The following is a 24497-nucleotide window of genomic DNA, read 5'->3' as shown; positions in this document are numbered from 1 at the left end:
CAAAGGTTTTGTTAGTTTTTGAGGTGAATACTGACACCTTTGTGCTTTATAAAGAATATTTCCATAAAAAATTGGATGTGAAATACCTGAACGTATAAAAAGTCTGCTTGTTGAGCTATATTTACGAATGATGTCCTTATACCGATGATAAAATTTAGTAAACGTTTTGACTAGTTTGTGATATCGAAAACCCTGGTGTAATAATTTTTCAGTAATATGCACATGGAAAAAAGTATTGCAACACCAAATTGAAATTGAAATTAAAAAAACACTCTTTATTTTTTTGTGATATATAATTTGGTAAAATAGAACTAGTTAAACATTATTTAAGTATCACCTGAGTTTAATCAATATTAAAATATCGACTCGATAAGTTTTTATCTGCACATGCAGCTACTGTACCCGTAAACAGCAAAACACATGTTTTTACCCTCATTGTTTTCAACACTTTAAATAACCAAGTTTTTAAAGTTATGTGATTGACAGCTTGTAATGGGTCCCTGACAACTCTTAACTGCAGCAAGATGGCAGATTATCAGCATAAGAGAAGCAGGGATGTCGCTGTAACAACTGCACGTATATTTGGTCATCACCATTCCACTATAAGTCGTTTTGAAAATAAAAATCAGGCAATAAACGCTGTTAAAGACCTTCCGAGATAATGAAGACCCCCTATCCCATTTGCTAGAGAAAATCAAGCATAATGAAGGTTGGTCAGAAGGAAACCCATTGCATACAGTCAAGACAATCCTAAAAAGAGAGTGGTGGCCATACAGGAGCCTTTTAACAAGAACTGTTCGAGATCAACTCATCGCTACTGGTTATCGTGCGATAAGACCATTTTGGAGACCTTTGCTAACGAACAGACACACAGTTTTCCGTATCTAATGTAGTGCACGCAGAGCTCGCCAAAGTTGGAAATTAGCATCGTGGAGGAAGATCCAATGTTCAAATGGAATTTGGTTCATCTTCCTTGACCCGATCGTAGCCCGACTTTAAACCATATCGAGTATATATGGGACACTATTGGGCGGAAAGTTCGCGAACGGACACCCCAGTTCAAACACATCAAGAAATAAACAATGCCCTTCATCAGAAATGGTTGCTGTTACCTTATCAACAAATTAGTCGATTTATGGCAGGAATCAGAAGACGTTAAGATGCGGTTATCCGTTTGAATGGAGGCTGCGCACACAGTACTAATTCTTTGGCATAAAACGATCAACCATGATGTGAACAGTCATCTGAAGATTAATTTTGAAATATCTGACATTGTAAAAGAGGGACGAAAGATACCAAAGGGAAGTTCGACTACAGTAAAAGTTGTAAAATGCATTTTTTTGTACAAAAAACACTTCATTTTGTTATTAAAATTGTGGTTATATAAATCTTTTTTTTTTTCAAACATTTTTTGTTCGTTTCAATGCCAATGTTATCATAAACTATGTTTTAATAATATTATACACATATTTTATGATATTTCATCCAAAAAAAAGAGGCCGATTTTTCAAGTTTTAACAAATCAAGGTGTTGCAATACTTTTTTCCATGTGTATACATACATTTCTCTCGTTAAAATCTAAAACATTGTTACATACACGAGCGAATCGTACAAGTTGAGATATATAAACACCGTAAGATGGTGACAAGGGAACGCCACCATCTAAAAATGGATAATTAACGATAGGAAATGAAAAATCATCTCTTTTATCATAAATTTTAGTATTCAGCTTTCCGTTAGTGATATAGATCGAAGAAAGGGCAGTGGTCATTGTTAGTATTAGCTTTATTTAAAGTAATTTCAACAGGATAAATTTCTTTAATATACATACTGAAGTCGTCATTATTGAGAGCCAAAATATCATCCAAATATCTAAAAGTATTATTAAATTTGTTTATCAGATGTTGTTTCGATGGGTCTTTGCTTATTTTTGTAATAAATTGTAACTCATAGCAATACAAAAACAGGTCCGCAATAAGTGGTGCACAGAGTCTAATTCTGAAATGACCATTAATATCAAATTCGAGGTATAACACGGCCGACACTCGGCTAACCGAGATATTGGTCGGTTAATCTATATTGAGTATGCGGCTATATCGGCGGTTGGTCTGTTTAATCGGGTTGGCTAAAGTCTGTTAATCAGGTGTTATCGAGAAAATCATTGAAAGTTCAGCATGTTTCACTGTATAACTTTTTAAATATATTGTTATCATAAAAATTATTCATGTCTAACAAAACAATTCAATGTACTGAATTCAGTGATGTAATTATTATTTTTCTAGCTTCGATGCACGATCTATAAATTGAAAAGGCGGGTTACTCATCAATAAATTTATACACATTTTACACACACATAAAGTGCTCAAAATGACACGTTGGTTGAATTTACTTGCATGCAATAATTTGAACATCGAAAAAAGACCGGCATTCTGTTTGTTAACCATATTGATATCATTGTGTGAAAAGTCTACACGAAAATCTGTATTTTGGTAACATAAATCAATATTTATTTAAAACCTGGTCTGTTAATGGGTCGGATTTATAAAACCCGGTCTGTTAATTGTTCTGTTAAGAGTTATGAATGGCAATAAAGTATAATTTTATTGCTATATTGGGTGTGATTGGGTCAAATGGGTAGGCTCAACACGAGCGGCTAAAATATACGGAACCAGCACATGGGCAATGAAACATATATATTTAATATACGGAAACAACACATGAACAATGAACAATTTAGACAATGGAAATTGAAAATTGATAAAAATGATTTAAAAAGTGTAATATTGTAGTAATAGTAATTTCATCAAAAAATGGTCGCATATATCATGTGGATTCTGTTTAATTGTCATGAATGCCACCAATTTGTCATCTACATTGGAAACCAGTATATAAATCAGAGATAAACGTCGTAATGTAACTCAACATCAGTAAGTATTATAAAATATATTGGGATGCTAAAATATAAAGAATAGAGAAAGAATAATGAGTAAGATAAATAAAATGGAAAGAAAAGTGACATAACAATTTAAATAGCACAGAAATAAACAACACCCCGATCCGGACCCTCGTGGTATACACGAAAATATGGATGGAGACGCAGAATATAGAATAGATAAGAACAATAGAGACTGGTGCATTGCTTAAAAAAAAGAGAAAAAATAATAATTGTTTAAAAATACAGACACGAAACTCTTGAGTGTTGAAACAGTAACGGATTACGATGTACTCATATTGGTGACAAATGCTAGAAGTGTGCATGTGTAGTTCTCCTCTGCACTTATGTAGAAAGGAACTAAATGGAATGAAATGAGTTAAAACTTAAGATACATATGTAGCTGCATTCGCTTCTTTCCACTTACTTCTTTAGAATGATTTGTAAACAACATATGATTAAGTAATAGAAGAAAAGAATCAATTGGATGATTCTGACGAATTAGGATTTAACGTCAAGTGACAAATATCATGTGTATTGTTATGATATTGTAATTATTATGTTTATTTATGTTGGCCTAATTTGTGTTGTATGGCCTGATAGTTGTTTACCAAATAATCTTATAACTGTGCAGTTTAGGAATGATTGGAACTTTCTAGAATGATCCTTATAAAAGATGCGTAATTTAAACTTCTACGTTATTCCAGAAACTTCCGTTGTAACTTTCCAGGATTTTCCACAATGTTCCATTATAGAGTGTTCTAGAATTTTCCATGACAACACTATATATACAGACACTAAAGTTAAACTCTCATAATTAAACTTGGACATAGACATTGATAGACATTAGTATTCACAGCATTTGGATTGACACTTTTATTCTACAAACAACATCATACTGGATTGTGACATTAGTAGTGAACGTAATATTCAAATTGGATTCCGAAAGATTTCCGGATACAGATAAAGATAACAGATTGGACTCATATTTTGACAGTTAAGTTAACAGTTATATTTGTGTAATACTTCTTGTAAACTTTTGTATAATAAATATTGTTAAATTTTATTATTGATTTGTGTCTTTTGTTGGCTACAATTTAAAGGCGATTTCTGGCCGTAACAGAAATTGGGGGCTCGTCCGGGATAACGTTAATATCTTCATAGAAATTTGTTCAGTATTTTTGTAAGAACTAGCCAACAAAATTCTACAAAATGGCAATTGATGCCGGTAAATTTTAAAAAACGCCAGACCTGGAGAGTTTTGATAATTTAAAGAAAGAGGAATTAGTGTTGCTTGCTAAACATCTGAAATTAGATTTTAAAGTATCTATGAGAAAACAAATTATAAAAAATTTGGTAATAGACAAATTAGTTGACTCAGAAATTTTAGGTGAAGAGGCTCTTGAACTTAAGGTCGAAAATATTGACGCTTTTAAATTGAAACAGCTTGAATTAGAACATGAACTCAAATTAAAAGAACATGAATTTAAATTAAAACAAGCAGAGCTGGAAATGAAGGAAAGGTTGGAAATAGAGAAAAAAGAAAAAGAAGATGAATTTAAATTAAAAGAACTTGAAATGAGAGAAAGGCTAGAGATGGAAAAACTAAAAATTAAAATGGTCAAAGAAGAAAGCAACACTAAAAATTAAATCCAGTCGAAATCAGAATATTTTGATGCAGCAAAAAATATACGTTTGGTTCCCAGATTTTGTGAAAAAACAGTCGATAAATATTTTCCACAGTTTGAGAAAATTGCTCATAATTTGAATTGGCCAAAACCATATTGGACTACAATGCTACAAAGTGTTTTTGAGGGTAAGGCCGCTGAAATATACTCCGCACTTCCATCAGAAAAAAGTTCCGATTATGACACGGTGAAACAAGAAGTTTTGAAAGCTTATGAGTTAGTACCAGAAGCATATAGACAGAAATTTAGATCTTATAAAAAGTTTGATTCGCAAACCTATGTGGAATTTGCTCGGAAAAAAGAAGATCTATTTAATAAATGGCTTACTTCAAAGAAAACAAACAACAATTTTGATAACCTAAGACAATTGATGTTATTAGAAGAGTTCAAACAATGTGTTCATTTAGACTTAAAAGCACATTTAGACGACAAAACTGTTGGGACAATTCACGATGCTGCTGTAATTTCAGATAATTATACCCTTTCACATAAAAGAAGTTTCAAGGGTCAAAATGTTAATACTTCCAGTGGATATTACAAAAATCAAAGCACTGAGCATACTGATAGTAAGCCTGTTCCACAGAATAAGAGTCAGTCCAGTTATAATATGTCTAGTCCAAAATTTGATACTTTTGAGAAGAAGTCACTGACTTGTGCTTATTGTAAGAAGATTGGTCACCTGATGGCTGATTGTTTTAAACTCCAGAAGAAGAATGAACGAGATAATAAGCCGAAGACCAGTGCTTGTACGACACCTTATATTACCAGTACATTGGAATGCCCTGCGCGTCAGGCTTTTAAGTCCAGTTTTTGTGATTACATGGAGGAATACAAACCCTTTATGTCTGATGGGTTTGTTTCTATTGTTGATGATACCACTCTTCAGCCTATTAAGATTTTACGGGACACTGGAGCTTCTCAGACTTTATTGTTAGAAGGAGTGTTGCCTTTGTCCGAGAATACTTCTGTTGGTGCCTCCGTTTTGTTACAAGGTGTAGAGTTAGGCTGTATAGATGTTCCTCTCCATCGTATTTATCTGAAGTCAGATTTGATAACTGGACCAGTTGTTGTAGGTGTTCGTCCTAATCTCCCTGTTGAGGGTGTTACCTTATTGCTAGGAAATGATCTAGCTAGGAGCAAAGTGGTTGCTGAACCAATTGTTACCAGTGAACCGGTGGTGGATGTTAAATCACCTGAAGATGATGCTGAATTGTATCCAGCTTGTGTTGTTACTAGGGCGATGGCTAGAAAACAACAAGATGAGGATTTGCAAGAAAACCAGTTTGATTACATGGACCTTTCTGACACTTTCCTAGCCGACATTGAAGGTCCTGGTAGCTCAGAAAAGGCCATAATAAGATCACCTAGTGTTAACAAGAATGTTATTATGCCATGGCCAGACGTAAACAGCCATTCATTAAACAGAAAGAACTTTTTGGAAGAACAAAATAAAGACCCTGAGGTTCTTCAGCTCTGCAAGAGGGCTCAACCACAGGAGGAAGCAGACAAAGTGTCTGACTGCTATTTCCATCAGGACGGCATTTTAATGAGGAAGTGGAGGCCTCCTGATGCTACCCCAGAAGAGGAATGGAGAGTGGTATACCAAGTGGTGGTGCCTAAAGTTTATAGGCAAGAAATTATTGGTCTTGCCCATGACACCCCCTTGGCTGGACACTTAGGTATAAGAAAGACTTGCCTTAAGATATTGCAGCATTTCTACTGGCCCAGACTTCGAAATGATGTCGCAGAATACTGCAAATCATGCCATATATGCCAGATTGTTGGTAAGCCTAACCAGAAAATACCACCAGCACCACTTCTGCCTATTCCAGCCTTTGACGAACCTTTCAGCAGAGTTCTAATTGACTGCGTTGGACCTTTACCAAAGACCAAAACTGGAAATGCATATTTATTGACAATCATGTGTACATCCACTCGCTTTCCTGAGGCTATTCCACTAAGAAATATCAAGACACCTACTATAGTCAAAGCACTTATCAAATTTTTCACATTAGTAGGACTTCCTAAGTCTATACAGTCCGACCAGGGATCAAATTTCATGTCAGGATTATTTCAGCAAGTCGTGTACCAGTTAGGGATTGCTCAGTATAGATCAAGTGCGTACCATCCAGAATCTCAAGGTGCCTTAGAACGTTTTCATCAAACATTGAAGAACATGATTAGAACTTTTTGTTTTCAATTTGACAGAGACTGGGATGATGGAGTTCACTTTCTACTTTTTGCAGTCCGAGAGGCTGTTCAAGAATCCCTTGGATTTAGTCCCTTTGAGTTGGTATTTGGCCATACTGTAAGGGGACCGTTAAAATTGATTAAGGAAAAGTGGCTTACTGAACATACTGACTTGAATCTTTTAGACTATGTATCTAGATTTAAAGAAAAATTGTATACTGCTTGTCAAATTGCTCAGAAAAACTTAAAAAATGTACAGAACAAGATGAAAATATGGTATGATAAAGATGCCAGGGACAGAGTTTTTGAGCCTGGTGATAAGGTACTTGTATTTTTGCCAGTCCCTGGACATCCTTTACAGGCTAAATATTGTGGTCCTTATACAATACAGAGTACAATCAATGATTTGAATTATATTGTAAAAACTCCAGGTCGGCGTAAACAAAACAGAGTGTGTCATATTAATATGTTAAAGCCATATTTTGAGCGTACTAATGAATGTGAGAGTAAACCAGTTGCCACTTTAGGCATGGTTAAATTTGAGAACAATCATGACAAACCAGATGTAATTGAACCACCTTTTAGTTCTTAAACTCTGGAAGAGACAGTTAGATTGAAAAATTCAGAAATTTTGTCAAATTTAGACTCAAAACTTGCACATCTGTCTTTTGATCGTAGAGAAGAAATAAAAACTTTGGTATTTTCTTTTAAAAATCTTTTTCCAGATGTGCCAAACAAAACCAATGCTGTTTGTCATGATGTTGATGTAGGAGATGCTTCTCCAATTAAGCAACATCCTTACAGGCTCAATCCACTCAAACTTGAAGTTATGAGAAAAGAAATTAAATATATGCTTGACAATGATATTATTGAGCCGAGTAACAGTGAATGGAGCTCTCCTTGTCTCCTTGTGCCAAAACCAGATAAAACTTTTCGTTTCGTGACTGATTTCAGAAAAGTAAATTCAGTCTCAAAATCTGATTCCTATCCGATTCCAAGGATAGACGATTGTATTGACAACATTGGTCAAGCAAAATTTGTGAGCAAATTTGATTTGTTGAAAGGTTATTGGCAAGTTCCACTGACACAGAGAGCTCGTGAAATATCAGCTTTTGTTACACCAGATGTCTTATTTCAATATACTGTAATGCCGTTTGGCATGAAAAGTGCACCAGCTACATTTCAAAGAATGATCAATAATGTTATAAAAGATTTAAACTGTTGTTATGCTTATATTGATGATCTAATTGTATGTAGTGATAGCTGGGAACAGCATTTAACTCATTTGTATGATACTTTTGATAGATTGTCACATTCAAATTTGACTGTTAATCTTGGTAAAAGTGAATTTTGTCAGGCCACTGTTGATTATTTAGGGCATACAGTTGGCCAAGGTCAAGTAAAACCTATTATGGCTAAAGTGGAAGCTATTTCCAAATTTCCACCTCCTACAAATAGAAAACAACTTATGAGATATTTAGGCATGATAGGATTTTACAGGAAATTCTGTTCAAATTTTGCTACTGTTGTTCAACCATTGACTCATCTTTTACGAAAAGATTCTAAATTTATCTGGAGTGAAAATTGTCAAAAAGCTTTTGAAAATAGCAAATCACTTTTAATTAATAGTCCAGTTCTGATTACTCCAGACTTTGAAAAACAATTTAAACTTGCCGTTGATGCAAGCGATGTAGGAATAGGAGCTGTTTTATATCAAGAGACAGATGATAATGTTGAAAAACCTATATCATATTTTTCTAAGAAATTAGATAAACATCAGAAAAATTATTCAACTATTGAAAAAGAGTGTTTTGCAATGTTGTCAGCACTTCAACATTTTGATGTATATTTGAATCCCACTGTATATCCTATTCTTGTTTATACTGATCATAATCCTCTCACCTTCATGCATAAAATGAGAAACAAGAATCAGAGGTTGACTAGGTGGAGTTTATTGTTACAGGAATATGATGTAATTGTAAAACATATTAAGGGTAAAGATAATGTAATAGCTGATGCTTTATCTAGAGCTTATTAAATCACTTTGTATATATTATGTATTTTTGTTCATATTATTCATGATAAGTTTTTGTTACACTAAAACTTCTTTTAAGGGGGAGGTGTTATGATATTGTAATTATTATGTTTATTTATGTTGGCCTAATTTGTGTTGTATGGCCTGATAGTTGTTTACCAAATAATCTTATAACTGTGCAGTTTAGGAATGATTGGAACTTTCTAGAATGATCCTTATAAAAGATGCGTAATTTAAACTTCTACGTTATTCAAGAAACTTCCGTTGTAACTTTCCAGGATTTTCCACAATGTTCCATTATAGAGTGTTCTAGAATTTTCCATGACAACACTATATATACAGACACTAAAGTTAAACTCTCATAATTAAACTTGGACATAGACATTGATAGACATTAGTATTCACAGCATTTGGATTGACACTTTTATTCTACAAACAACATCATACTGGATTGTGACATTAGTAGTGAACGTAATATTCAAATTGGATTCCGAAAGATTTCCGGATACAGATAAAGATAACAGATTGGACTCATATTTTGACAGTTAAGTTAACAGTTATATTTGTGTAATACTTCTTGTAAACTTTTGTATAATAAATATTGTTAAATTTTATTATTGATTTGTGTCTTTTGTTGGCTACAATTTAAAGGCGATTTCTGGCCGTAACAGTATATCAGAACGACAACACGTTATATGTACCCTGTGCTGTATTAGAAAGACACTTTCAGTCGGATTTAAGAACGTGCTACTCTGAACAGACACACAAAAAAAAGGCTGATTGAATGCGTTAATAATAAATGCATGCATATTCCAGCGGCCAATCCATAGACACATCTTTCAATAAAATGCAAAGAAAGTCAAAATAAAAATGCTCTTACTAGAAGGATACTGTTGCACCGTATTCAGTGTCAATTTTTTTTTACTCAAAAACATCTCATTCTTAACTTTTTCAATGGGAAAATATAGAGGTAGCAAAACTATTGTCGTGGCTAAATAACTCTTAACTGACACAATTTCAATTGTCCAACCCATTAACAGACTTTATTCTCATAATTTTCACTAAAACGAGGTATTATTCACGTTATATTACAATTATGAAATATTTACTAATGTCAATTTATTAATTAGAACCAAAGTACTATTTTGTGTCCTTTAAATGATATCTAAAATTGTTTGTTTCGCCTTTTATTAAAAAAAATTGCTATGCGTATAAGCATAAATAAAACATACTTGCGCGACGCCTTTTAGTTTTACTGAAAACTGCGCAGACTACGAAATATTTTTACAGGTGGCAAAAATTTTCTATGATAGATATCATTTTGTCAGACACTTTTCCTTTTTTGATTTGGTTCTTATAATATGCCAAAAATCTGTATATTAAATAGAGTTTGACATTAAATTGTGCGTTTTACTCTTAACAGACGTATAACCAACCCGATTAACAGACCAATCGCCCATATAGCCACATACTCAATATAGATTAACCGACCAATCTCTCGGTTAGCCGAGTGTCGGCCGTGTATAAGTCTAAAAAGGAAGGAAAAGAGAGTCGAACTGCTCGTTCCCTTAGCAATACCGACAATATTTTGAAAACGCCTGCCTTTGAATTCAACAAATGAGTGCAGACTCATATTATTACAGTATATAATAATATACTATATCTTATTAGCTATAGTATCTTATACTATTAATTATGATTTTCACCTTATTTTATATGATTTTCAGAATCAGCAGTAAATACAGGTGAGCGACACAGGCTCTTGCGAACCTCTAGTTGTTAATGCTATGTTTTTGAAATCGCTTTTAATTATAACAACGGGGCCAATTTTTGCACTAGATGCGCATTTCGACAATCAATGTCTCTTTAGTGAAGCTTTTAACCAAAAAACCTAACATATACATGTCAATACACACAATGGTTTTCAAATTTATGGAGTGCGCGTTCCTAATTAAGGTAAATCAAGAAAAAAACTAAGGAAACACCTGTTTTGTTAATCGTATGTGTCGTCTTTAAAATCAACATTTGTTTTATATAAGGTTGTTCCTGACAAGGCAGCTAATGAAACAAAGATTCGTAATGGTATAGATAAAGTCTATGTTGATTATGTTATATAGAGGGGTGTTCCTGACAAGCCAGCTAATATAATGAAACAAAGATTCGTAATGGTACTGATAAAGTCTTCGTTGGTCATGTTATATAGAGGGTTGTCCCTGACAAGGCAGCTAATGAAACAAAGATTCGTAACGGTACTGATAAAGTCTATGTTGATCATTGCAGTATAATTTAATTTTGGATGTAACGCTTCTTCATATTGAATTGGCTGACGTCGTTTTGTTTATTAGGTCAGAGACATAATTTTGTCGTGTGACCTTGGCGTCATCAACGTGATTTACTCCGGTTTAAAATGGAATTCAGAATTAAATTATAAGCAATGACTGTAACACTTTTTCTACCTATACGAAATGACATGAAAAATGTGGTCCAAACTTAAATATAACCCTCTACGAGGTTTATAAAGTGTGCACCACACTTTTGATGTTATTTCTTCATAGACAGACACAATATTACATTAATTCCTTATATATCTGTAGTTCAACAGATACAAAACGGAAGAAATGTGATTGTTTAACTTCATAAAAGCAAATAAAGTATTTATTTTTCAATATCGTTTTCATTTTACTGATAAATGAACAAATGATACATAATGTAGATACTTAAGTGTAAATTGTTTAGTTTGACCAATGTGTTTAAATGTGATGCTTCAGGTTTTCAATTACATATAGTGTTGTTGCAAATTAAACATGAGACAATACTTTTACCCAAAATTATTTAACACACATTAACATGTCTGTTAAATATTATTTTCGGTTAAGCCTTCACTGAAATCAAAATAACAATGCAAATATCACAAAATGAAGTTAATTTTGAAAGTGTTTTGCTGGTTTTCATTACATTCGAAGGAATTTGAAACGTGAATGCAAAATACTTAAACAAATTGAAAAGAAGAAAAAAATCTTTATCAAAGTAAGTTAACATAGTTAATAGGTTCTTAAAAAATGCAACGACAATGTATGGTACCTAGGAGAGGATGAACAAGATTGACAAACAGTATAGGTTGACTTTCTGTAAATATAGGCGAGTGTAATATTTGAAAAAGACGTCTAGTTAAGGACTTTAATGCACCCACCTAACACACGGCTAATTTCTTTTTTAAATGATAGAATAATGATTTAACTTTGATTTTTGCCCGGTCGTCACAAAATCGTACGGTGCAGTTTTTGTAAAATTGACGTTTATTTCAGAAATTAGTTGAAAATTATAAAACTACGACATGTTTTTCAAGCAAAGGAAATTAGTCGTATCTCTTCTTTTAGACAGAATAATTAAGTGAATTAGATTCTTAGAATAATGAAAAACAATATTTTCAACTGAAAGTCCGCATGCTTTTGCATTCCTTCTAAATATTTGACATTTTGTACGAAATTTTTCATAATCCTGACCTTTTCGGATCTACAATTAATTTTTTATTAAATGCTTTTGCACTCTATCCGTTTTATAACACACCAAATTACTCATCAGTTATCATTTTTTCATTCAAGATCAAGACTTTATCTCAACATTTCTTAAAATCACGAATTTCTGTAATTTTATGATGTTGGGTAAAATCACTATAGTTTCCGGAATCCCTTGTCTACTTCGTTATCGTTTTTTTTTACTGAATATATTAGTCGATTTCCGTGTACTTAATAGTGCTATTAGAGTACGATAAATCATATTTAAACGGTTCTATTTCTATCTTTAACTTCAGTGTAGCTTAAATAGATATAAAATCGTTCGAAATTAAGATCAAATCAAAGTAAAACATAGTTTTTGAGCTCTGAAGGGAAAACGGTACTATTTATTCTGCCATAGGCGACAATGTTAACATTTTCTAAATTTACCACTTTTTAAGATAAAAACCTGGATAAAAACAGTTATATGTTGTGTTAGTACTTAATTACTCTGTTTTAAAAATTAAAGCCAAATAGTATCATGACCAACTTCCAACGGAGCTTGTTTATGCTATCCATGCCCACCGTCATTTTGCACCAAATTTATGAAATTTTGCAAGTCTTTTCGAATAATTCTCTAGAAAATATTTCAATAGGTTTTAAAATTTATATTGTAAATATACACACTGCAGTTTTTCATAGATAAATAAAAAATATATTGTACCCTTACATTCAATCACAGCGCTCCTAATTTGACTTCCTTCACCTGCCTTGGGTACACAAAAGGCCAACCTAATGCTGGGAAAATTAAATACTACCGTTTTCCATATACTGTGACAAAAAGATATAAAGAATTCTTATGACATTATTAATGCAATACTGGGCTATTGTGAAAACGTTGGCTATAATAAATACTTGTATGTCCCCAGTACTTAAAGAAACATAGATCATTTTATGTCCCCACCCCTACATGCTGGTTTACCTCATTCTCTACTTCTTTCAGAAAAGCCTTAATAAACAACCTGTATCCAATCATATCTTATCTTATTTAAAAAGAATGATAAATAGTTCCATTTAAACAGATAAAATGGACAGTTCCATTCAATTTGTATTCATTTTATCAAAAATTTACAAGAAACGCACAAATTCAAGATTTTTCATACTAATCTCCATTCCATGCTTTAGTATATGCCATATTGTGGTTAAAAATTTTAGAGCTTGTTATAAAATCTATTATTCTGTCTTGAGATGATGAAAACAAAGATATTAGACACTTTAAACTTTAAATATGCAAACTACTCAGCTGTAAAGTTGCCTTTGTTGCCTGTATTAATCAATGTAAAAAGCTGAATTATGTCCCTTTGGAGTATTAATTTCCAACAAAAGTCCTTTCAAACAGTAGGAAATGAAAAAATATTTATGTCTGATATAATAAAAGAAAGAAACTACAAAATAAAGCACTTTTGAAATATTTGCTGCATGCATTATCAAGAATGTGAACAATTCTTTACACAGGAGAGTATAAATTCTATGTAAATCTAGCCTCAAGTGGGCCTCTTTTTTTCTTAGATGAACAATTCTAAGACTGCAAATGCTTTCAATGTGACCAAATATTGCCTAATTCCATAAACAGTACAAACTAAACCAGGCAATTTCCCATTTTAATAGATTATGTTTACAGAAATACCCAAGTTATACATTTAGGGAATTACGCAGCCAAAAAGGCAAACATTTCAGTAAAAAATATTTGTCGCGACTTGAATTCTGGTGTTTCCAATTGAAAAAATCATTGCGAAAGGTGAAATCAAATACTGAAACATTCTACATATGACACAATTGTAATCTGTTTTACTTAGTAGACTATGTTCAGTTTTATGCAATTCAAGTCATTTACGTTATCAAATATGGTAATCAAATTAAGTGATGTCCGCCCCTCCATGTTTTCACCGAAATTCCCAATATTGATACTCGAATGAATCACCCCGGGAGTAGACTCTATATATTTTCATGTATATAAATAAGAACTTCTGGTAAAAACGGGAAGGAGAGACATGACCATATAGGGGTTCCAAGCCATACATAAGCTTTGACTTTTACAAAACTGTACACATCCTACTACTAGTGCGTTGATAAAGTAGCACATATGTGAGACTTGATCAGCAAAATTAATATGATAAACGACAGAACTAAATTTGAATTTACCAGAATCGATGTATCACGAAAACGTTGTGTTTACTTCCATGTTTTCCAGTATTATATATTTGTACACAGGAATGGTAACTATTGACTCGGATGTCATCAATGTCCTATCATGACCAACAGTAAAAGTTGACAACTTTACGGTTTACGCCAAAACTCTGGCCAGTATGTTAAAAAAATCAATTATGTCGATATATCCTACAAATAAATACTTCTTTTCTGATATAATCATAATAATATGTAGGTTTCTCAATTTACTTGTATCAAAATAAAAAGATTATAAAAACAATCGTTCTTGATTCATACCAAGACAGTTGTCAGTATTACAATCGATGAAATCATAGCTGCCAGTTCCACAATTAGAGCCACCATACAATGGGGAAGGGTTATCACACTGACGAGATCTCCATTGTGTTCTTCCACCACATGTCACGTTGCAAGTATTCCAAATTGACCAGGAACCCCAGCTTTCGTCAACTACGTAAAAAAGTGAAAACTCTAAACTTGTCTAAATTGCAATTGTACCATGCATCAAAATTATCATTTCTTGATATTCAAAAAAGTCTGTCTATCTTTTTTAATGTCCAGCCTATATACCTTTTGTTTCAACCCATACACACAGTATATAAGTCCTTATGAGCATTGGATCTGTATGTTAGAATTCAAAATATGTTCACTTACACCTGCTCTTAATCTATATTTCACAAAATTTACCAAACTACTACCAAGTAATGCATAAAAGCATTTCGGCAAATAAAACAATGTAAACGTTAGAAAAATGCCTAGTTTGTACTCTCGCCAAGGAAATGTTGTTCGTTTGCCGAACATTGTGAATACATATAATTTCGGAAAAAGCGTTTGCAAACTCATTATCATAGAACTACTAAAAAGAAATCTCCAAACTCCATTACAACACAATGAGGTCTATCAAGCAGAACAGATGCGAACGAAAAATAACTTCAACAGCAAAATTGTATAACGCGATTGCACTTTCTATAACAATGATACAAAGTTGTTAGTTTTTGAAATCCGAATATTTATGATGAAGTTTAAAACTGCCACTGTATCCACGATGTATGCTCCATTTAACAGTTATTCATGATTGTCGTTAACACTCCCAAACGTGTCCTTCCCCCCAAACGTGTCCGATTTGTCCGAATCACCCAAACGTGTCTATTCTCCCCAAACGTGTCCATAATATTCAATATTCCCCAAACGTGTCCGATTTCAAAACCCCCAAACGTGCCCGATACTATTGTTATTCGCCCAAACGTGTCCACTTTTAAACGCCAGAACGTCTCGCGTCTTTTAGCGCTAATACATGTCATAAACGCAACATCAATAACGTTCACGGCAGTTCTATGATGGGGACACAGTTGATGAAGTGGTAATTTATTAGCATTAATTTGTTCAATGCCGGTTGTTAATGATTATCATTACTGAAAATTTAATATGTAACATATGCATTAACTTTTGACTGAATTTGCTTATTGTCCAGTTGCAAGTATTTCATGCTCATTTAAAGCGAACATACAAATAATTCTAGTACAGTTGAATTAATCGTTTACTTTGTAAATTATTTTATACTATTAAACTCCGATGATGCCTTTTATATTAATCAGAATATTGCACGGTGGGCTTTCAGTCGAATTGACCTCCCATCTTTTTTTAACAGTTCTAATTTTTAATAAATTATAGGTTACGAGAACCTCGCATTTCCCCCGTTTCTAAGCCTCATACAAATAAATTTCATATTTCAAGACACTATACGTATATTGTCTAATTATCAAACCGGGAATTTAAAATTGGGCATTAACTTTTACGGTTATTTGGGATGACCACTAGTTGGGATTTTAATCTAAAAAAAAATAAATGCCAGTAAAGACCGATTTGTTTATGACTTCAGTAAGAAACTACTTCAATGTCTGTTATGTAATATAGAGGCCGTTTCAAATAAAAGTTGCTGAAATTTTTAAAAAATGTTGCCTTCCAAAATACAACTTATGGCACATTATAAAGAGTGAAATGCTACAAACATTTTAATGCGCATAGAAAAAGAATTTAAGTAAAAGTAAAAGATCGTAAAATGATTATACAATAATAATAATAAAAAAACCCACACAAATAACCTACGTTTTTATAATATGAACACGAATGATAGTTCCAGTAAAATAAAAAGCTTGATATGGACACGTTTTGGGGGATTGGACACGATTGGGGGTTTATTAAAAAATGGACACGTTTGAGCGTTTATACAAATGACACGCTTTGGCGCCCTTTGACGACTAGACATGTGTTTGCAGTTCAGTGACGTCGATGTGGACACGTTTGGGGGAATCGGACACGTTTGGGGGAAAGGACACGTTTCTGAGTGTTACATATAGCAGAAACATATTTCAAAAATTTAAAACAAATACCTACCCCTTTGTCAAATTTAAAGAACCGAAGGTTGCAGATAAGAATCATATATCAAGATATGATATCAATAGTCGATACATTTTGTAACAGGGGATCCATAAAGCAAGTAATAAGCTTGTGAAAATATCAATTACTATTCGATTGGAAACCAAGGAAATGTGAAAAAAATACGTCACCCTTTTTAGCTTTTTTAAAACATACATTTTGTTTAAATTAACATAGTCAAATCAATTGTTGTGCTAGATATCTTTAAACGTATTATAAAAAGTCGATTTACAAACGTTAACATAAGTATTAGAAGGAAACTATAATATAGGTGTAGACTCATTTAAATTTCATAAGATATGCCAAGTTTAAAGAAGAAGAAAAAATGTGTTTACATGCCAATTTATTTATACATTTTATCTGAACAATGTTTGTAAACTCTTTTTAATATAATTCTGGGTAACCATCAATTGTTGGTTTTCAAAATGTTCAATATTTTTCAACTTTGTATCTCAATTAGAATTTCATCTGTTTACAAACTTGCGCCACAAATTCGTCTTTAAATCGTACAGATATACACAGGACAATTTGTCTCTTTTTTATAAATAACACTTACATGTACAAATTATTATAGTGTTGATATGGTTATGTAAATATCTATACCTGGACATGATTTCTTATTACATAGCTGTGTTTCCATTGCATCACCTTGGCATAAAAAACCACCATCACATCTACGGGATCGTCTCTGAATTCCATTGCCACAACTCCTGCTACAGTCAGTCCAATTTGTCCATGATGACCAATTACCACCAATAACTATAAAGGAACTTCATCATTATACTCAATCTCCGGCGCAGAGTTCATATCCGTTACATACTGTGACATGCTCAGCAATACTATCATATTGAGTATAGTGTTACAAAGCATTGAACGGAACGGATATGATCTCTGCGCCGAAGATTGCATTAGACTAAGAAATGAATAACAGAATTGAATATCCTCAGAATATTTTTCTGCAAACGATTCAAACGAAAGAACTAATCGAAGTATATAAAATCAACTTACACTGCTCTTTTTAATAATATTTTAAGAATATTTAGCAGTTGTCCTTTTATTCAATTTAATGATAATAAATACATAGCATTAACATCTTTAAACTTTGTAAAAATGACTTATAATTTACCTTTTACCCATTCTTATTTTGTTTTAAATGACACAACAATAATGTGTTAAGGTGGTGCTAAACACCTTCGCTAAGATTAATTTGGCTTGTTTAATATTCATTAATTTTTTACCAAATGTTTACTTTTGACCATATGACAAAAACATGAAAAATTGTTTTTTTTAAAATAACCACACACTTGATCGAAAAAGTTTCGATGGACAAAGAGCTGTTTGACTAACACGAATTTTGATTCTTGAGAATCTTAATGTTTCCTGAACTTAATCAAAACTTTCTTCTGATTTTTACAGAGTTATCTACCTGTAGTGTTATGTACAACTTTAAAACGCAGGAGCAAATATACATACCAGGACATTCTATCTTATTACAAAGTTTTGCCTCAAATGTATCACCATGGCATGAAAAACGAATATTAGACAGAGATGGATCATTACATCTACGGGATCGTGTCTGAAAGCCGTTGCCACAACTCATGCTACAGTCTGTCCATTGTGTCCACACAGACCAGTTACCATTTACAACTACATGTATAAACAAATATGATAAATTTTCTGTTTGCAAAAGTATAAATTTTTCGAAATACTAAGGACTTTCTTGTCCCAGGCATAGATAACCTAAGCCGTATTTGGCACAACTTCTATTTTTGGAATGTTTAGTCATCAATGCTCTTCAACTTTGCACTTGTTTGGTGTTTTACCTATTTTAATCTGAGCGTCACTGATGATATGCAGACGAAAAGCGCGTCTGGCGTATTAGATTATAAGCCTAATACCTTTGATAACTATTATTATTATGCTTTCTGGTGAGATACACAAGTTAATACTGGTATTGGTTTTTTTTCTAATATAAAAACAAAATACCATGGCAAAATCCAAACCAATGGGTCGAAGAAGCACTGACAACTAAACGAATGAGAAAAAAAGATGAAGTAATAATCATTAAGACAGGAAAATTAATCATGCAACATGATAACAAAGCAGAAGCGGGAAAACTAAGATACTCCGGGTGGATACATATAACTAGTTTGAACTTTTATTTTGAGACCGCATTGAGTTTCAAATAATCAAGTTCTAACTTTGCTGCTTCAAATGTATAATATATTAATAATATTTCTTCGAAATATGTAATCCACAGACAATACAGATAATTATTTAGCATTTGTATCTGTTAACTACGATATCTTATTAACGATTTTAGGGGATAAGTGATACATGGACGATATAATCAAGGAATGCAATTGCTGTGATTGCTGGGTTAGTCGCTGAGGTTTTACAAATGTAGTATTCGCATGAAAACATCTTTCAATTAATGCGCAGAACTATTTGAAGACGTAAAGTAATAAATCATGTGTACAGTTTTTACTGCATCTTGTCCCTGCACCGTCAATATGATAACGTCATTATTTTGAGAAGTAAATTGTTTCACTGGACTTCAACTTGATAAAAAAAAAAAAGGTTTTGTGGTAGATTTGAAAAAAAAATACAACTAATAGTATCACAGAATAGACAAAATTTGTTATAAACAAATCTTGCTGAAAATGTGCACACTATATCATATAGAAGCATACATTTTTTGGTAAATGTACATGCATGTCAAATCAGATTGTATTGCAATAATCATTTATCGTATTTCAAAAATAAACTTTGATTTACTTTTGTTGACAAACGGAATGGGGGAAACATAATACACGAATTCGTATTGATTCTCAAAGAAATTTTCCAAATGATTTAACTAAAAATTAGAAGACATGTTTAAATTCGAACTCTGGAGAAAAATATATATACATACATAGAGCTTTTAATCAATATTTTCAAATATATTAGATAAGCCTCATTGATATTTCAGATAATAAACATCAAAAAGTTGATAAACATTGATTAACATTGTAAATTACAAAGTAGTATTTTGATGAAATACACATACCTGGACATGACATCTTATTACAAAGTTGTGCTTCCAATGTATCACCTTTACATGGCAAACCACCATTAGACGGAGATGGATTATTACATGTTCTAGACCTTGTCCGAATCCCATTGCCGCAACTCTTGCTACATTCATCCCAAGTCGCCCATGATAACCATCTACCATCAACGACTACAATATTACCATTTTATAAAAAGACTATTAAGCCTTTCAATCGATATTTTGTAGTGTGTTTTTTTATGTTGTGATGTTATACTATTGTTTCAGAAAAGGTAGAAGGTTTGGTACCATTAAAACATTTAATCCCGCTGTAAATGTTTGCACCTGTCCTAAGTCAGGAATCTGATGTACAGTAGTTGTCGTTTGTTTATGTAGTTCATACGTGTTTCTTGTTTCTCGTTTTTATATAGATTAGACCGTTGGTTTTGCCGTTTGAATGGTTGAACATTACTAAGTTTTGGGCCCTTTATAGCTTGGTGTTCGGTGTAAGCCAAGGCCCCGTGTTGAAAGCCGTACCTTGACCTATAATGGTTTACTTTTATTAATTGTTATTTGGATGGAGAGTTGTCTCATTGACACTCATACCACATCTTTCTATATCTGTTAAAAGGAGTGGGAAAATCACGTGGTTACTTGTGCTCATTGTATATTTAAAGAATACCAACGGAATAATTCAAAATAATGACCCATAGAGTTACATTATTTATGACGTAGATTTTGTCTTATATTAATATATATGTACAATCATTATGGATCTTGAACTAAACGGTTAATAAGGCAATCAATTTTCTAAAAATCTAATAATACAAAGGACAAACAAACAATCTACATAAAAGTTATCCCTATCAAAGAGCCGACAAATTAAAGTGTTCGAGATTAGCAAGAAGTTCCAGTTTAAATTCGTTTTTTGAATCTCAGTTGACTTTTGAATGAAATAGTCCTGACCATGATGTTCTAAGGCTCTCTTTGAGATCAATGTTTTAGGCAATCTGTAGTCAAATACATCTCATCCCTTTTTGTTAATATCTATTAGATAAAAAAAACAGATTATTCAGATTTTCAAATAAAAGAATTACAAGATAGACGATACGATCAAAATATTTAATTATCGAAAATGTCGGAAATAGTCACTGATATTTACAAGTACAGTACTCCATGTAGGCTTGAATATAAATCATTTAATACATTTCTAAAATACTATCACAACTTTATACTATTTAAATGATTGCGTGTCTGACTTAATTGTTATGATCATCTTTGGCACAATTCAAACTCCTAGTAATCTATTGAAACGTAAAACATACTTGCACTGTCGTTACTACATAAAATCCCTACGTCATCACTATGAGAACGATATTTAGCTCCCCATTTTTCTATACTGCAATCAGTTAGTTTACTCTCTTCGCCAGTGCATTTTATATCATCCAGCCAAATCTTTCCTCCGCCACTACGTACTATGTTTCCTAAGGATATTCCAGAGCTAAAATTAAAATTATTTAAAAAAAATGAAACACAAAACCTATTTCTGTATGTAGATGATCTCTAAATGCCCTATTTGGTTAGACTTACTGGTAAAGTTGCTGTCGGATTGACTTTTTCGGTATCTACCTTTAATATGCTGGACAATGTGTACTGATATACCTAAAACCCGTAACCTAAACACACAGCACATTGGCTTATCAATATAGTAAATTCATATTATCATCAAATGTTTCACCTTCATAAGTATAGATTTAAAAATGTTTTTCGGTTCTATTGTTTCCTTATGCTGGCTCTTTATTCATACTTTTGGAATGGAATATTTGTTTTTTAGGAATCGGTTATCTATGTTATAATGTTTCGAAGAAATCAAAAAGGAATATTCAAAATTATGATTCATTTAAAGATGGTTATTAGATAATTACAATTACTAAACATTACATATCTGCGTATGTAATTTATATTTCAAATCATTAGTGACTATGATAGAACATCGAAAAAACTATATCCTCCGCAAATTGAGCTACACGCTCTTCATTATTCTGGTCATCACCATTACGTGTACTATGCTACACACACACAGATGGTTTAAGACAATGCTGAGTATATTTGCTAATCAGAATCATAGAGAATAATAACAACAATTTACGTTAATACAGGAAAATGGGAGGGATGGTTCGTTGTATTTCCGGAAGACTCTGTTCTCCTTAAAGGCAAAATATATTCCCATTGTCATTCTTTAGTAACACATTTTACAACACCTCAGATTAACTGTAAGCCAGAAAATTTGAAGAAAGAGTAAAAAATTTAATCGTGCAACTATCACTTGAAATTATTCGGATATACATACATGTAAACTCAACATTTCTTAAAAAGACTGGATAAAATTAATGTATTACAACTAATGTATTTACCTGTACTCAAGTTGTCTACACGCTACCGTGGCAGCATAATCATCAAAGTTTCCAGAATAAACTGTACCCCATTCAAAGTCGTGAAATATCTCAAGTCTACCAGAGTTAATTCTAATATCACCTAAATCTTAGACAACAAAAAAGTGTTTTTAAAATCAAAGACCATCTTACTATAAACTTGTTAAACGCATTTCTAATGTATTCCTTATTCTTGGATCGTAGAGTAAAGGTTTTTTTTAAGATTTCAAACAGTACATAGCACAACTTGTACTATAACTCGGAGCCGTCATTAATTTTCCAACATCATTTTTGTACACTTTATTTTGTTGTATGTTTTACCCCAACTCATATTCATACTAAATAGTTGTTCTGTGTGTTCTAGTTTATACTTAAAAAAAACCGTTGCAAATATCTTTCACAGAAACGATTTGTACTTAACTAGTATCCTGCAATCAGTCAACGATTGAACAAATAATAGGAACACATATAAAAGAGGGACTTTATCTCGCTTCCATTTTGAGGAAACGGTAATGTGGATATTCCTGTTGCGTACCAGTTCGTTTTAGGGACCTCTTTGCTATATGCGATTTACTGGAAAACAAATTTCTAATTGGCGAGTATCGCTTTTTGTCCTATTTCTAAAGTTCATACGAATATTGTTTCGTTTTAATTTTCCGACAATGTTCATTTATTTTATATGTATCTCGTATGAAATTCCTATTTTGAAGAGAACGAGAAAACATAGTAACATTTTTAGGTTATTAGATTTCCCTCCTCATGCGATTTACATAGTTGAGTTGTTTGTTTAGAAATTCATCATGAACTTTTGTCAAATATTAGTCAGGGTTTAGATCCAAATTAATAAATATTCGTTTCACGTCAATACTAACAGTTTGCTTGATAGCGCTTGTGACAAAAAGAAGTTACACATATTTTCTGATTGACTAAGAAGGGGGAAAAGCCTTCTTTACCAAATTTGGTGGGCGTAATTAGCAATCCGTACATTATACATTTTTACTTTTGTATGTTTCGAAAGATTTAATGTATACAACAACTGCGTTATTTACCTAAAGTTGCAAAACGTAGCAGCTTGTAAAACAAAAATATTTGTCTATATTTTTTTACAGGAAAATATACATCACTTGTTTTTATTTTGAACCAGATCAATTATATAATAAATAAAAATTGTTGTACGCCCATGATACAGTAACCCAGCAACAAAAATAACAAAACGAGAGGGAACCGTCGTCAACCCTTCACAGTACAAATTGTTAACATTGACAACAGTTAATTTTAACTTTTTAATAACTATAAATGAAATTACTAATTAAACTAATTACCCATATAAAAGTATTGTAAAGTATCATTTAACCCGTTTAAGCTTTTTTTTGCTTTGATGTAAAAAGGTTTCGATTATAATAGAGAATATTCTGACGATTTAGTATTTATTAAAATAAATCTTACATGTTTTTATTAAATAATTACATTGCATGTATGCTTTACTACTATACGATATTTTGATAGGCCAACAGAAATCTCGCGTCCCTCTAAAATTAACCTTCATTACACAATAAAATGTAACATTCATGATGACACGAGGTCCCACAATAAAGTTGACAGGTAAAATAAAGAAAATACTGATAGGAAATCGTATTTTGATGATACTATCTATATATTGTAATTATAAGTACTGAATGTTTCTTTTTGTAATTCCATAGGGGTATAAAAGCGTTGACGGTGTGCATATTTTTTCGAATGATGTTCTTCCTTCGTTTTATACAAAATGTACTTCGGTCAAAGCTTTTATAGCTCTTTCTTTTGAATGGTTTAAATCATATTTATCAAACAGGTCTCAAAAAGTAAAAATAAATACTAATATATCTTTAGAAAAAAAGTTGTACCGCAGTGCAGTATTCTAGACCCTTTATTATTTCTTTTATATATTAATGATCTGCCACTTCAGCTAAATCATACAAAGCCTGATTTGTAAGCAGATAAAACAAATCTTAAATACACTTCATATTCCGGTGATGATATATGGGATAAACTTA

General features: G+C 32.3%; 1 protein-coding gene and 1 long non-coding RNA gene across 2 annotated transcripts in view; both read right to left on the bottom strand.

Moving 5' to 3' along the window:
- The window catches only part of LOC143075531 (aspartate--tRNA ligase, mitochondrial-like), a 250634-nt gene that overhangs the window by 100523 nt on the left and 125614 nt on the right, over positions 1–24497 (bottom strand). The gene's annotated exons all lie outside the window — the stretch shown is intronic.
- Positions 17611–20196, bottom strand: LOC143075532 (uncharacterized). Its single transcript, XR_012978338.1, has 3 exons — positions 20051–20196; positions 18475–18648; positions 17611–17760 (listed from the first exon to the last, which is right to left on the bottom strand). It is a non-coding gene; the product is annotated as an uncharacterized LOC143075532 (long non-coding RNA).

This window comes from Mytilus galloprovincialis, chromosome 5 (genome assembly GCF_965363235.1).
Source record: "Mytilus galloprovincialis chromosome 5, xbMytGall1.hap1.1, whole genome shotgun sequence".
In the NCBI taxonomy this organism is placed as follows: domain Eukaryota; kingdom Metazoa; phylum Mollusca; class Bivalvia; order Mytilida; family Mytilidae; genus Mytilus; species Mytilus galloprovincialis.
Note: the sequence above shows the minus strand (reverse complement) of the source record. Positions and strands in the feature narration are given on the sequence as shown.